Here is a 12924-nt window from a genome sequence, read left to right on the forward strand (position 1 = left end):
CGACAGCTTCTCTGCTTGTAAATGCTGAAAGCCCCTAATTTCTTAACTCCCTTCACCAAAGTGTAGCATTTTATGATGTGAGAATCTTTACCCTAGGGCAGGCAGGGCAATGGGGTCCCTCTGTCATTTTCAGTCAATATATGCAATAGTTTATTGTTACAACATTTATATTCGATTTTTTTCCTCCAAGGAAACTAGGTGTACATGGTTCACCACCTCCTCATTCTATCTTCACAATCCTGTGATGCAGGTTAGACTGAGAGGCAGCGACTGGCTAAAGGCCACCCAGTAGGCATCATAGCCAAGTTAGTCTTTGAACCCTGGTCTCCCAGGCCTTAGTCCTTTTCTCTCCCAAGGTTTTGTGACCCACAGAAGTATTGATGCTCCAGATGCTTTCCTATTGTACAGTAGTAGGACTCTTATAGATCCTCCTCCCAGTAGTTTTTGACCCCATGGATACAAAGTGTCCTTCATAGACCACTGGATCCCATTTTAAGTTTTAACCCATAAGCATTAGGGCCACTTCCGAACTGTATTTTGTGGATGGGATTCAGTTCCCAACCACAAATTAATGTTTTGTAATCAAAGTGAATTGGGTACCCTTCCTGGACTTTGTGGGGTAAGGAAGGTGATGGGGGGGGGGATGCAGTAGAAAGAGTGAGATAACAGTTGCTTCATATAACCTCCCTGGAAACAAATTGGATTGAATGCTCAGTAAACAGCCACGTTGTGTATTCTGGTTGTCAGTTCATTTCTTGGCTCAACTGAAAGTGCTCATATTGCTGCTTAACACCCAACTTAGACCTCAAATATTTGAAAGACTGTCTCCTTTCCTACAGAGCCTCTTGGGTGCCCTCAGAGTCTCAGTTGGTGGTTGTCTGGAACAGAGCATTCTCTGTGGCAGCCCCTAAGTTGTGGAACTCTCCCCACAGATTCCTGGCACCTATACCACTTTCGGCAAATGCTGATGACCTCTTTACCCTGGCTTTTGACACTTGAGGTGTATATCGTAGAATCACAGAATTGTAGAGTTGTAAGGGACCATGAGGGGAGGGTCATTTATCTAACCACCTGCAGTGCATGAATCTTTTGCCCAAAGTGAGGCTTAAATCTACAACCCCAATATTATAAGAGTCTTGTGGTCTACTGACTGAGGTATCCTGCCTTGTTTTTTGTGATTGTAATTTGTTTTAAACTGTTATAACCTGCCCTGAGATCTTAAGGTGAGGAGTGGGTAATTAGTAATAATCACAATAATATCCCTGTTAAGGAGGAGCGGGTTGCCTGGGGGGAGAGGTAGAGAAGAAGGGAGAGGGATGTTGGGGGTAGAAGGAGAGAGAAACATGAAAGACACCCCACTTTCAGGGTTATTTTTAAGAACACACACACACATACATCCAGGCAGACACCCCATCAAGCTACTTTGCTGTTTTCTTGCATTTCTCAAGCCCTTTCTGTAAAACTAAGGAACTGTTAACTACATAAGCTGAGGAGGATTTTTTGTGTGGTTTTTTTTTTTTGGAGGGGCCTGCAAGTTAATGAAAGGACAGCACCCAGTGCTCCCCTGAACGTTCTTAAGTCACCCCAGGGGATAAAATTGAATGCTGAGTAACCCCACAATGAAGGCTCCATGGGGCCAAAGAGCACTCCCCAAGCATCACCCTCTGGAAGTGACCATCCAAGTAATACCAGAACCACTCCAAAGTGGTGCTACCCACACCTAACTTGACAGCTGCTCCAGAAGAGCTCCAGAAGGATACTATGGTTGGTGGTTTGTAAAACTGCTGAGAGGTCGAGGAGAATTAACAGGGACATATTTCTGCTGTCTCTCTCCCAACAAAGGTAATCATACAGGGTGAGCAAAACAGTTTCTGTGCCTAAACTGGGCCCAATTGAAATGGATGTAGAAAATCAGTTTCCTCCTAAAGTGTCTGGATCTAGTCAGTAACTACCAGCTTAAGAACCTTGCCCAAGAAGGGGAGATTGGCAACTGGCCAGTAGAATCTACCAGTTAACTACTTTAACATGGGTCCTACTTTTAATTTCTTGGCTTCTGTTTGATTTTTCTTTTGCTTATTTCTGTCTTCTTGGGACCTTTCTGTGTGATTGCCTTTCTCTCTCCCCTAACCTGTAAAGGGTAAAGGTAAAGGGACCCCCTGACCATTAGGTCCAGTCGCAGACGACTCTGGGGTTGCAGCGCTCATCTCGCTTTATTGGCCGAGGGAGCCGGCGTACAGCTTCCGGGTCATGTGGCCAGCATGATTAAGCCGCTTCTGGTGAACCAGAGCAGCGCACGGAAATGCTGTTTACCTTCGCGCCGGAGTGGTACCTAGTTATCTACTTGCACTTTGACGTGCTTTCGAACTGCTAGGTTGGCAGGAGCTGGGACAGAGCAACGGGAGCTCACCCCGTCGCGGGGATTCAAACCCACGACCTTCTGATCATGAAGCCCTAGGCTCTGTGGTTTAACCCACAGCGCCACCCACGTCCCCCCTAACCTGTGCTGCCATCTTATTTCTCATTTCCTTATCTCTCATGGGTTCACTGTACCCTGCAACCTGCCCATAAGGGTACATATGTTGTTTTGTTTATTAATATATTTGTGCTTAAGGAATATGACATGAGAAGTGACCTTTGCATCCACATAAATTCCCCTTGCCTTCATTGATATCCCATGGGATTTGGTGTTAACCCAAAACTGTGCAGCATAGCAAGTGAATTGCAAGGGTAGTATTCAACTAAGTATTACTCGGAGGAGACATTAAAATAAATGAACATGAGTAAGTTAGGTCTATGCATTACAGTATGTCGAGTGAAACTTAGTTGAATGCCACTCTAAATATTTAGACCTGGATTGAGATTAGTCCTACTCATTTTCAGCATCCACAATGTACATTTTCAAATGTAATTCACATATAATTGAGGGTATTTTGATCTTCTAGTTTTGTAGAATTTATATGAAAAAACTCAATGAACACAATCTATTTTAAAACATTGCCCCTGTGCTTTTATAGTACATGAGCAACATGTATTCTAAATAAAAAAGCACCACTTGTGAAAAATCCTTATCATGCTTTGTGATGAATTTGCCAAGTGACTTCCAGGTTTTAGGTCAAGTACACACACAGCCTTCTGCTTAGTTACACATTTAAAAGGTTGCCTTTTAAACTTACAAAACTGCAATCTGGTGACCAGTTTTAGCAAGACAGCATTGCTGACAACAGATGGCAAATAGCTCTGATGTAATTCTTATTTGCAATTCATTCTTGTGAAGCTTCACAAACATTTTCATACAATTCGCGAAAAGTGCCTCTCTATACATTTGTTGTGCTCTGAGACTTCAAGCAAAATTAAAACTAAAAAACATTTTGTATTGTATTGTTGGGATTCCTGTGGGTTTATGTGATGCTTTTGGTAAAGATTGCCTTGTGGCAGTTTTGAATAAGTGCATGTTTGGAAGCAATTAAAGGTCTGTGTCCTTTAAATAATGCTTATTAGTACATAACAGATACTGTTTAGAAACATCATGCTTTTTAACAGGCTCTGCTTTCAGACTGAATGGTTGTTTTTCAACCCTGACTGTCAGTCTGAATGCTTAAAGGTATAGCATTGTTTATGCAAAGTCTAAGTCAATTTTCTGCTTTAAAAATAAGCTGCTAAGCCCACATTTTTTCTTCTTTTTATGCATACCACAAGTAACATATTCTTTTTTCCTCCACCTCCAGTTTTCTATACAGTCATATTTTGGAGATATGTCAAACCCCCACAACTGAAACCTTTATGTCTCTGCTTTATCATTAAAATTGATTTACTGTACAGTACTTGTCTCTGATTGATGCCTCAGAATTAAAGTTGGTTGCATATAACTATACCACCATAAACCTCAGTTGGTCTATTCGTTAGAATTGTTGGTTGTATATTTTTCTTTTCATTCATTCATTCATTCATTCATTTGTGAGCCACCCTTGTGCCAAATGATATTCAGGACTGCATTCTTTCAGCCTTATTTTCCCATCTGTAATAAATAAATCAGATTTATTTCAAATCAGGTGTGACTGTTCAGACCTTCTTCCTCTCTTTGATGAAAATAATGATGGTTCTGCTTCATATTCCTGTTTCAGCTTTGGAAAGCAAAGATTGGAGTAAATTTTTCCTATGATATCGCTGCAGCTTGCATTCCTTCTCTAGATGTATGCATATTTTTATTTTTAAATTATTATTTTATTTATGATTTTCAGTTTTATACATTTCAATAATTTTACAGTCATTTTCACATTTCAAAACTTGACTTCCTTCCCCTCATTCTGTGGTTCCTTAAATTTATTTTTTATATTTTCTGCATATACCAAATTAACTTAATTTACTCATTCATTCATTCATCTACCTTATAAAACTGCAGGTTGCTACAATAATCCTGCCAATGTTCTTATTTTTTGCAGTTTATTTGTAAATATTCAATAAACCATTTCCATTCTTTTATAAAAAGTTTGTTATCTTGATTTCTTATTTTTCCAGTAATTTTTGCCATTTCTGCGTATTCCATAATTTTTTGTATATTCTTCTTTCGCTGGGACTTCTTCTTTTTTCCATTTTTAGGCAAGTAATATCGCTGTAGTCACATTCATGAATAAATTTCTATACAGTTTGTGTAGTTCCATCCCTATAATTCCCCAAAGGAAAGCTTCTGGGTGTTTTTTTCAAACGTTATTTTAAACATCTTTTTCAATTCATTAAATATATCATTTCCCAGTAAGCTTTAACCTTCCTACAAGACCACCACATAAGATAGAAAGAGCCTTCTTTTTCTTTACATTTCCAATATTTATTTGATTTTGATTTATACATTTTAGCCAATTTACTTGGTGTTAGGTAGGTACCATCGATATGACATTTTCAAATAATTCTCTCTTAAACCATAGCATGTTGTAAGTTTTATATCCACATTCCACAATCGTTCCCATGCTTCCATATCTATATTATGACCAATATCTATTGCCCAATGTATCATTGAGGATTTTACTTGCTCATCCTTTGTCTCCCATTCCAATCTTATAAATTCTAGATAGCACATTTTCATTACATTCCAATAGATCTCTCTCCAGTTGTGATATTTGTTCCCCAAACCCTCGTATCCTATGTTTCTTAAATACTTAATTCAAATGATGGTATTGTATCCATGTTGTTAATTTTCCTGATAATTCCTTAAATTATTTCAATTGCTCTCCCGCGTTTTAATAAATTTCTATAAGTTTTCCACCCTTCTATCATATTCTTCTTTGCTGCTTTAGCTTCCAACAGTGAGAGCCAAAGTGGTGTTTTTGCCTCTTATGGATTTTTGTATTTATCCCATACTCCCAAAATTGTATTTTTTTTCCTATTTCAGGTAGGTAGCCTTGTTGGTTTGCCATAGTCGAAACAAAATAAAAAATAAAAAAAATCCTTCCAGTAGCACCTTAAATACCAACTAAGTTTGTTCTTGGTATGAGCTTTTGTTTGTATGCACACTTATTCAGATACGTATCTGAAGAAGTGTGCATGCACACGAAAGCTCATACCAAGAACAAACTTAGTTGGTCTTTAAGGTGCTACTGGAAGGAATTTTTTTAATTTTTTCCTAATTATATGATTTGTAAATCCTTTATGTATTTTCACCTTTTCATACTATGAATAAGCGTGCCAACCTAAAATATTATCATGGCTTTCTAAGTCTAAAATATGTGAATTATCCAATGTCATCCATTCCTTCAACCAACAAGACAAGGTGCTTCATAATATAATCTCATATTTTATTTCAGTTTTTTAAAATTTACCACATTAGTATTACATCAGATTTGTAATTCTTTAGCAAGCAAGCAGATTTAGAAAACTTGTGAATCCAGATATTTTCTTCTATGTGATACAACATTCTCCTCCCACGTAGAATTATTTCATTGTGTGAGATAGGTGTGCAGTTTTTGTACGTAACATAGCTATAAAAAACTGATTGTAAGTAAGGGATTTTAAATTATTCAAATGCTAGTAAAACCTACAATGCTGGATAAATTCCAGGCTAACTTTAAACTCCAGAAAACCTCTGTCTGTGGCTTGTTTTATTACACACCATTTTTTTTTTGCAGAAGATGAATAATAATTTGCATGAAATGCTATATTTCCTAACAGCAAATCTCAACAACAACAAAATGTCATGGGCTAATAATTTGCTTAAAGGTTCAGGAGTCTCCTTCATTGGTTCTTTATTACAGGAGTCTCTTTGATAATACTTTGTAGTATGTGACAAGTGGGATCTGCAACAAAATATTGAAAAATTCACTATTCCAGTCAGCACTGGCATACTACATATAAGACTGCATTTCATTCCCCCTTCCACTCAGTTTTCCACTTCAGGCTGCCCCCTGCAATAGTTAGCATTTTGTTTTTTATACTTCTGCAAACCCACGTTAACTCCTTCAGCCTTCCTAAACATGCTTGATTGAACCAGTAAAGGCTTTACTTGGGGACAGGCATGATCTCTATTTGAAAGTGGGTAATTATATTATTGATGTACCCCGTGTGGAAATAATTTGATTATTCATCACTTTAACAGCACTGATGTCAGCTGTAGGTTGATATAGTAACTGAAGGTTATGAAGGTCAGGAGGGAGTTTAGAGAGTGGCTGGAACCTCATCTCTCAATGACAACACAAGGAACATGGGATTCTTATTACAAATAAATCCTTTAAAATGCCATGTGAGTCATAAGTGGGTAACTGGCAGAAGATTAGTAGGAGCACCATCCATCATACTAAAAAGTGGCAGGTGTCCCCTTTTCACCCAAATCTTGCCTCTTTTTTATTGCTTTGGGATTCCTTACAAAATCTCTCTTTTGGGTCATTGCCCAAAGGGGGCAGGATTTAACAGTGAAAAGGGGGCAGAGCACCTGTCACTATTTAGTTTGATGGGTTGTAGTCTTACCCGTTTACCTATCATAAGGATGAGTTTCCCTCTTTGTTTTCCACATCTGCCACTACACTAGGAAAATTTGAAGGTTTTCTTAAAGGCCCTTGCATTTGGAGACTTGGTAGCTTCTACAACTTGAAATTCCACTAAGAACAGCTTTAAGCAAATAAACTTACCGGTAAGTTTGTGCAATTACCTATGGTCAGTCCTGCTGAATCAGTAATGAGGTGATCTAGGCCTGTGGGTTTGAATGACCATAATTTTAGTTCAAGACAGTAAATAACTATTCTACAGTTAATCAGAACTGTGGTTTTATAGTGGGATTTACATGATGCAGTGATTAAGCAATCATGTCAACATATGACATTTCCATCCATCTAAAATCTCAAGCAAATTGAGTTTCGAGGCCACCGTAATTAACTTTGGTGTGTGTCCTATCTATTTCAAAAATTCCTTGCAGTTTGATTGGCAGTTTGAATATAAGTCGAACCTAAAATCAAAGTTGTGGTTGTTTTTTTTTCTCCAGGTGACTATCTTTGGAAAGCAAATGTGTTTATCTGCAAAGTTTTCCTGTCATGCTAAGCATTGTTATGCCAACAGTTTTCTTTTTCCTTTCTTTTTAAAAATACTGTTTTTACTTTTTTCATGTTAGAGAAGATAAATATTGAGAAAACAATTGTTACAACAGTAAACAACAAATAACTTATCTGGATAAAATTACAGACTTTTATCATGCCATGTGTTAGTTTCATTCGATAACTCTAAGAGATCACATCACATTTTCCCACGAGTGCTGGGTAGATTCCTGCCACAGTCTGAACTATGTATGTATTCAATAAACAGTTGCCACATGCTATAAAAGAAATATGGATAGTGTTTGCCCTTTGCTGCTCTCACCTGGCATGTTTAGTTTCTCAGCCAATGCTATTGATCATAGTCTATTATACTAAGAATCATTTTGAGCCCATCACTGGTTTTCCAACATCTGGCTATCTCCATACAAGCAGCAGTCAATAGAAAGGCTAAGAGGTCATCTTTAGGATAATCATGAGCAGACAGGATCCTAAGCCCAAGTGGTGCTAGTGCAGGGGACATTTCAATTGTTATATATATATATATATATCAGACTTGGATCATTATTAATATACAATTTATTCTTGAGACAGCATTCAGAGCATGATGATGTCAAAAACACCACCACATATGTCAATATGTACCGGTACCTTGGACTGCCGCATCCCTACTAACAATTTTCTGAGCCATTGTTTTCTCCTTTAAAATCTAATGTTAGTGAAATATATGCTATTGAGTTGTCATTCAGTCATTCAGTTCAATCAAATTAAATGGGATACCTTTTAAACAGTGTAACCCTATGCATGTCTTCAGAAGTAAGTTCAATTGAGTTTGGTGGTGCTTACTCCAGATAAGTATAGAATTACAGTCTTAGTTTTGTTTCCTAAATATAAGCCAAGCATGCTATATCAGTTCTCAATTAATTTAGGGCAGGAATTTTTTCCTAGATAACCAATTTATTGTCCAAATTTAGGCAGATATGTTGCAGAGGCTTAGGATGCTCAGCAGGTAGATAAGCACAAAATGTCCTTTTAACTGGAAGGTGGAAGGTATTGTATTGCAGAGTATTGTAGAATAAAGGATATTAAAAACAACAACTTGTGAATCTTCTTCCAATCTCTGTCATGAAGATGTGATTTCCTATACCTAAAAGCATTTAGATCACCCTCCTGCCTTTCCTTGAAAAGCTTCTAGTGTTTAAACAAGTTTGCAGTTGTTAAAATCAGTTAAACAAGTCCAGAAATAAGTCATCTGAGAAAGGAAATGGCTGATTGCTTTAAGATCTCTGTGTAATTTTAATGAAGAATGGACACATTATGGGGTGCCTTAGATACAGAGCTCTTCTCTCTCCTTTCTTGAAAACTGGTCTTTCATGATTAACAGGAGAATCTTAGACAGGACATAAACTATGTATGTATTTCCTTAGATTCAACAGAAATTTTACTTTTGGTGCGAATGAAGCTAATTACTACATGTAAAAGGCCTGAGGCTGCAACCTGCTAGTTTGAGACCTTTGTTGACATTGTTGCTGTAGAATCGCCTGTGTGATGTCATGACCTTGTTTACCAGCTTGGGTTATTTAAGATGGCAGTCCCTCTCAGCTCTGCAGAAATGCAACAGCTAGAATGTCTGGAATCTCTCTAATGCAAGAGGCCTCTTCTTCTAAATACTCTCTGGATTGTTGCACCGTATCTTTTCTGCGGTTGCAGAGAACCCCTCATATTTTATTACTATCATTTCCCCCTTTGTTGATGACCGTCATAAGTTTGTTCTGTCTTAAAGAGATTCAAACTGGTTTGTTGTAGCTTTCTGGCTCAATATTCTCTTAACATGTAGCTGTAGATGAATAGCTGTAAAGTAATCCAGCAATTTAAATTGGCTACAAAGTTCTCATTGGAATTTTGGAATCTCCAGTTACAGAGCTGTTGAAAGAGAGACTCCATAACCCAGGCATTTGCAGAAACAGTATCTAAGTAAAAAAGGGAAATTGTCAATTTTTATCCTGCCCCAATGTTTATTTTTAATTTTTATTTTACTTCTCTCTCACACTGTGAGACAACAGCAAGAGTGTTTTGTCATGTATAAAAACACTTTGGGCTTATGGAAACAGAATATGTGATCTGCTTTTGCAGTTCAAAATATTTTAGAAAGAAGAGTGGCACGTGTCTGTATCTCATCTTACATTTGGGGAAACAGTCATGCTGAAGAAGTTGAACTGCAAATGCAGCACCATCTCGCCTACTGAAAAGTTAAACACCCGATTTGAAAGAATTAAACTCATAACACTTTTTCTGCTGGGTTAATCAGAACATGAATAAAATTCTTGCTGATAATGCCAAGGTTGCATATCGATTCCTGTATAGGACAGCTGCATATTCCTCATTGCAGGGAGTTGAACTAGATGCAGCCTTCTCAACCTTGGGTACCCAGATGTTGTTGGACTACAACTCCCATCATTCCTAGCCAGCATGACCAGTGGTCAGGGATGATGGGAGTTGTAGTCAATAACATCTGGGCAGTGGCGGAGGAAGCCTCCGGGGCGGTGGCGCGGAGGCACCCTGGGGCGGGCGTCACAATGGGCTGCGCATGCGCGGAAATGCCACACACACACAGCCCATCTGGCCGGCACCACTGTCCTGCGGCGACCAGGCATGCGCAGTGCATCCGCCCCCGCGCTGCTGCTTCCATGGCGACCAGGTGGGCCGCCGGGGGCGCGGCGGCTTGTGGGCTGCCCCATCCATGCTGCTTTACGGACAGGGCAGCCCCACAAGCCGCCGCTTGCTCGGTGGTTCGCTCACTCGCCGCGGGAGCAGCAGAGCCAACGCGGAGCACTGTGCATGCCCGGAACTTCTGGGCATGCACAGTGCACCCCGCCTGGTATGCTCCCGTGGCAACCGGGGGAGCCGCCAGGCGAGCAGGAGCTCGTGGGGCTGCCCCAGCCGTCTGTGGAGCAGCAGGGACGGGGTGTCGGGCGGGGGGAGGGCCGGGGAGTGTCACCCTTCCCCTCGAACCCGGGGCGCCCCGCCCTACGCCCCTCCCTTGCTACGCCATCTAGGGACCCAAGGCTGAGAAACGCTGAACTAGATGATCCTCGGGGTCGCTACAAACTCTACAATTCTATTATTCTGTACTTTGAAGATACTGCCTAGTGCGCTGGGGGAAGAATATTTAGCTGAAGATTTTGCCCTGTGATATTTCTGTGCTTTTTACCGGTATTTTCTATATATGATCATCACCACACAAGTTCAAATGAACCACTATGAAGAATACTGTACTTGCTAAGCGATTTTGAAAGGTTAAGAGATTTATGTTGCCAGCATTTTTACAGTAGGACAAACAAATTGCTGTATCCATAATTCAAGCATTACTGGGATAGAATACAGTATGCTTTTCAGCTTCATAGATGGAATGCCACATCTCTGCTGTTTATGGAACACATACCCAGAACTTAAATCTGTGCATAAAGACTTTAAAATAAGATTGGTATTAATCCTGCAAAGCATTCCTCTATTTAAAATATCTTATTAGCGCATAAATAATAATGATGTCTCATTTTGTTCCTAATGTGGAGGGATCCCCTTTGCCTAATATGGTTATTTGACATACTTTTAGGAGGGGCCTGTGTACCTCTCTTATTCCCTCACCACCCATGGTTTCTTAACACAAAGTGCTGACTTATGCTTTGCAGTGGAAATTAACCGGTGTTGTATCCCTCAGTTAGTGATTACTCTAGTATGCTGTATTCCAGTATGCTTGCACTCACAGTCTCAAACACAGATGTCATTGATATGGCCTGCCTTATTTTGAGGTTCGCTACCCACCATTCTATGGGACGCAGTTGGCGCTGTGGTCTAAACCACTGAGCCTAGGGCTTGCCGATCAGAAGGTCGGTGGTTCGAATCCCCATGATGGTGTGAGCTCCTGTTGCTCAGTCCCAGCTCCTGCCAACCTAGCAGTACAAAAGCACGTCAAAGTGCAAGTAGATAAATAGGTACCGCTTCAGCGGGAAGGTAAATGGCGTTTCCGTGCGTTGCTCTGGTTTTGGCAGAAGCAGCTTAGTCATGCTGGCCACAGGGCCGTCTTAGAGGCGCCCCCGGCCTGCCGCCTCTCCGCCCGCCTCCCTCCCTCCCTCGCTGGTCGCCCCTCGGGAGGAGGGGTGGGCGAGCGGGGGATGAGGGGTGTGGTGCTGGAGCGGGCGCTCACGCGGCAGCGCAGGCGGGGAATGAGGGGCGGGCAGGCGGACGCTCGTGTGCCGGCGGGCGGGCGGGCTGCAAGCCGGCTGCCCTCGCCTCCCAGAGCCCCAGCTGGAGCGCTGGAAGGGCGCGAGCCGCTCCAGCTCTCCAGTTGGCGCTCTGGGAGGCGAGGGCGGCAGGCTTGCAGCCCGCGTGCCCGCCCATGGGGGCGGGGGCGGGTTGGGGAAGGGGAGCCCGGTATGCCGGCGGGCTTGCGGGGGCGCCCCTGGGGTGCCCGGCGCCCTGGTGCGACGCGCCACCAGCCCCTATGGACGAGATGGCCCTGGCTGTCCACATGACCCGGGAAAACTGTCTGCGGACAGACATCGGCTCCCTCAGCCAGTAAAGTGAGATAAGTGCCACAACCCCAGAGTCGTTCACAACTGGACTTAACTGTTAGGGGTCCTTTACCTTTACCGTTTTACCCACCATTCTGGCTAATATTCCTAGGAAATATTAGGCCTTAAGAAGGTAGCTTGAGAAGGCCAGGAAGTAATTTTGAAGCCTATCCTGCTGAATGGCATTTTGTAGTGGCAGGAAAATGGGTGTAAAGGTGACCCAATAACCCTTTTAGATAAAGTTTTCACTCGGAGCAGTTGGGAACAGAGCAGTTTTGGGGTGGCGGGCGGGGACCGAGGAAGGCTTTAACACTTGCCTCTGCTCTCACTGCCTATATCTCCCCTCCACCCAACTTCCCCACTAATCTTTAACAGATCTGTTAAATTAGTTATATAGATATAAAATATATATTGCATTTCTTGCAAAAACATTTACTTTGTTTAGAAAATGTCCATAATCAAAGACTTTGAATGTAGAACGGTGGACAAAATATTTAATGTGCAATGTATCTCAGTTGCAAGGTTTAAAACTTTGAAAACCAAAGTCAGTGGAGCACGTTTGAAGGAAATAGCTCTCAGGTTTGTTTTGCCAATTTGGAAATTCTCAATTCTTTGCTTATGCAGAAATCTAAGAAGAGACCATTTTGAGCTAGTTGTTATTGCTGTGGTTTTGTTATAACATAAGAAATTAGGTAGATACATTTTTCTACCTTTCCTTTAAAATGTTATAGTTACTTTGTGGTTCTGGCTACTGTGGTGGAGCAACTGTTCCTATAGTTTTGGTGCCACTTTATATACTCTCATTATATATACTCTCCTAAATACTCTCATTTTAGGCCCTCCTA

The 12924-nt window shown here is 41.0% G+C and overlaps 1 protein-coding gene across 2 annotated transcripts in view; it reads left to right on the forward strand.

Annotated features, from left to right (window-relative positions):
* FAM169B (family with sequence similarity 169 member B) overlaps positions 1-12924 on the forward strand; it is a 39966-nt gene that overhangs the window by 541 nt on the left and 26501 nt on the right. The window lies entirely within an intron of this gene.

Source organism: Lacerta agilis, chromosome 13 (assembly GCF_009819535.1).
Source record: "Lacerta agilis isolate rLacAgi1 chromosome 13, rLacAgi1.pri, whole genome shotgun sequence".
NCBI lineage: Eukaryota > Metazoa > Chordata > Lepidosauria > Squamata > Lacertidae > Lacerta > Lacerta agilis.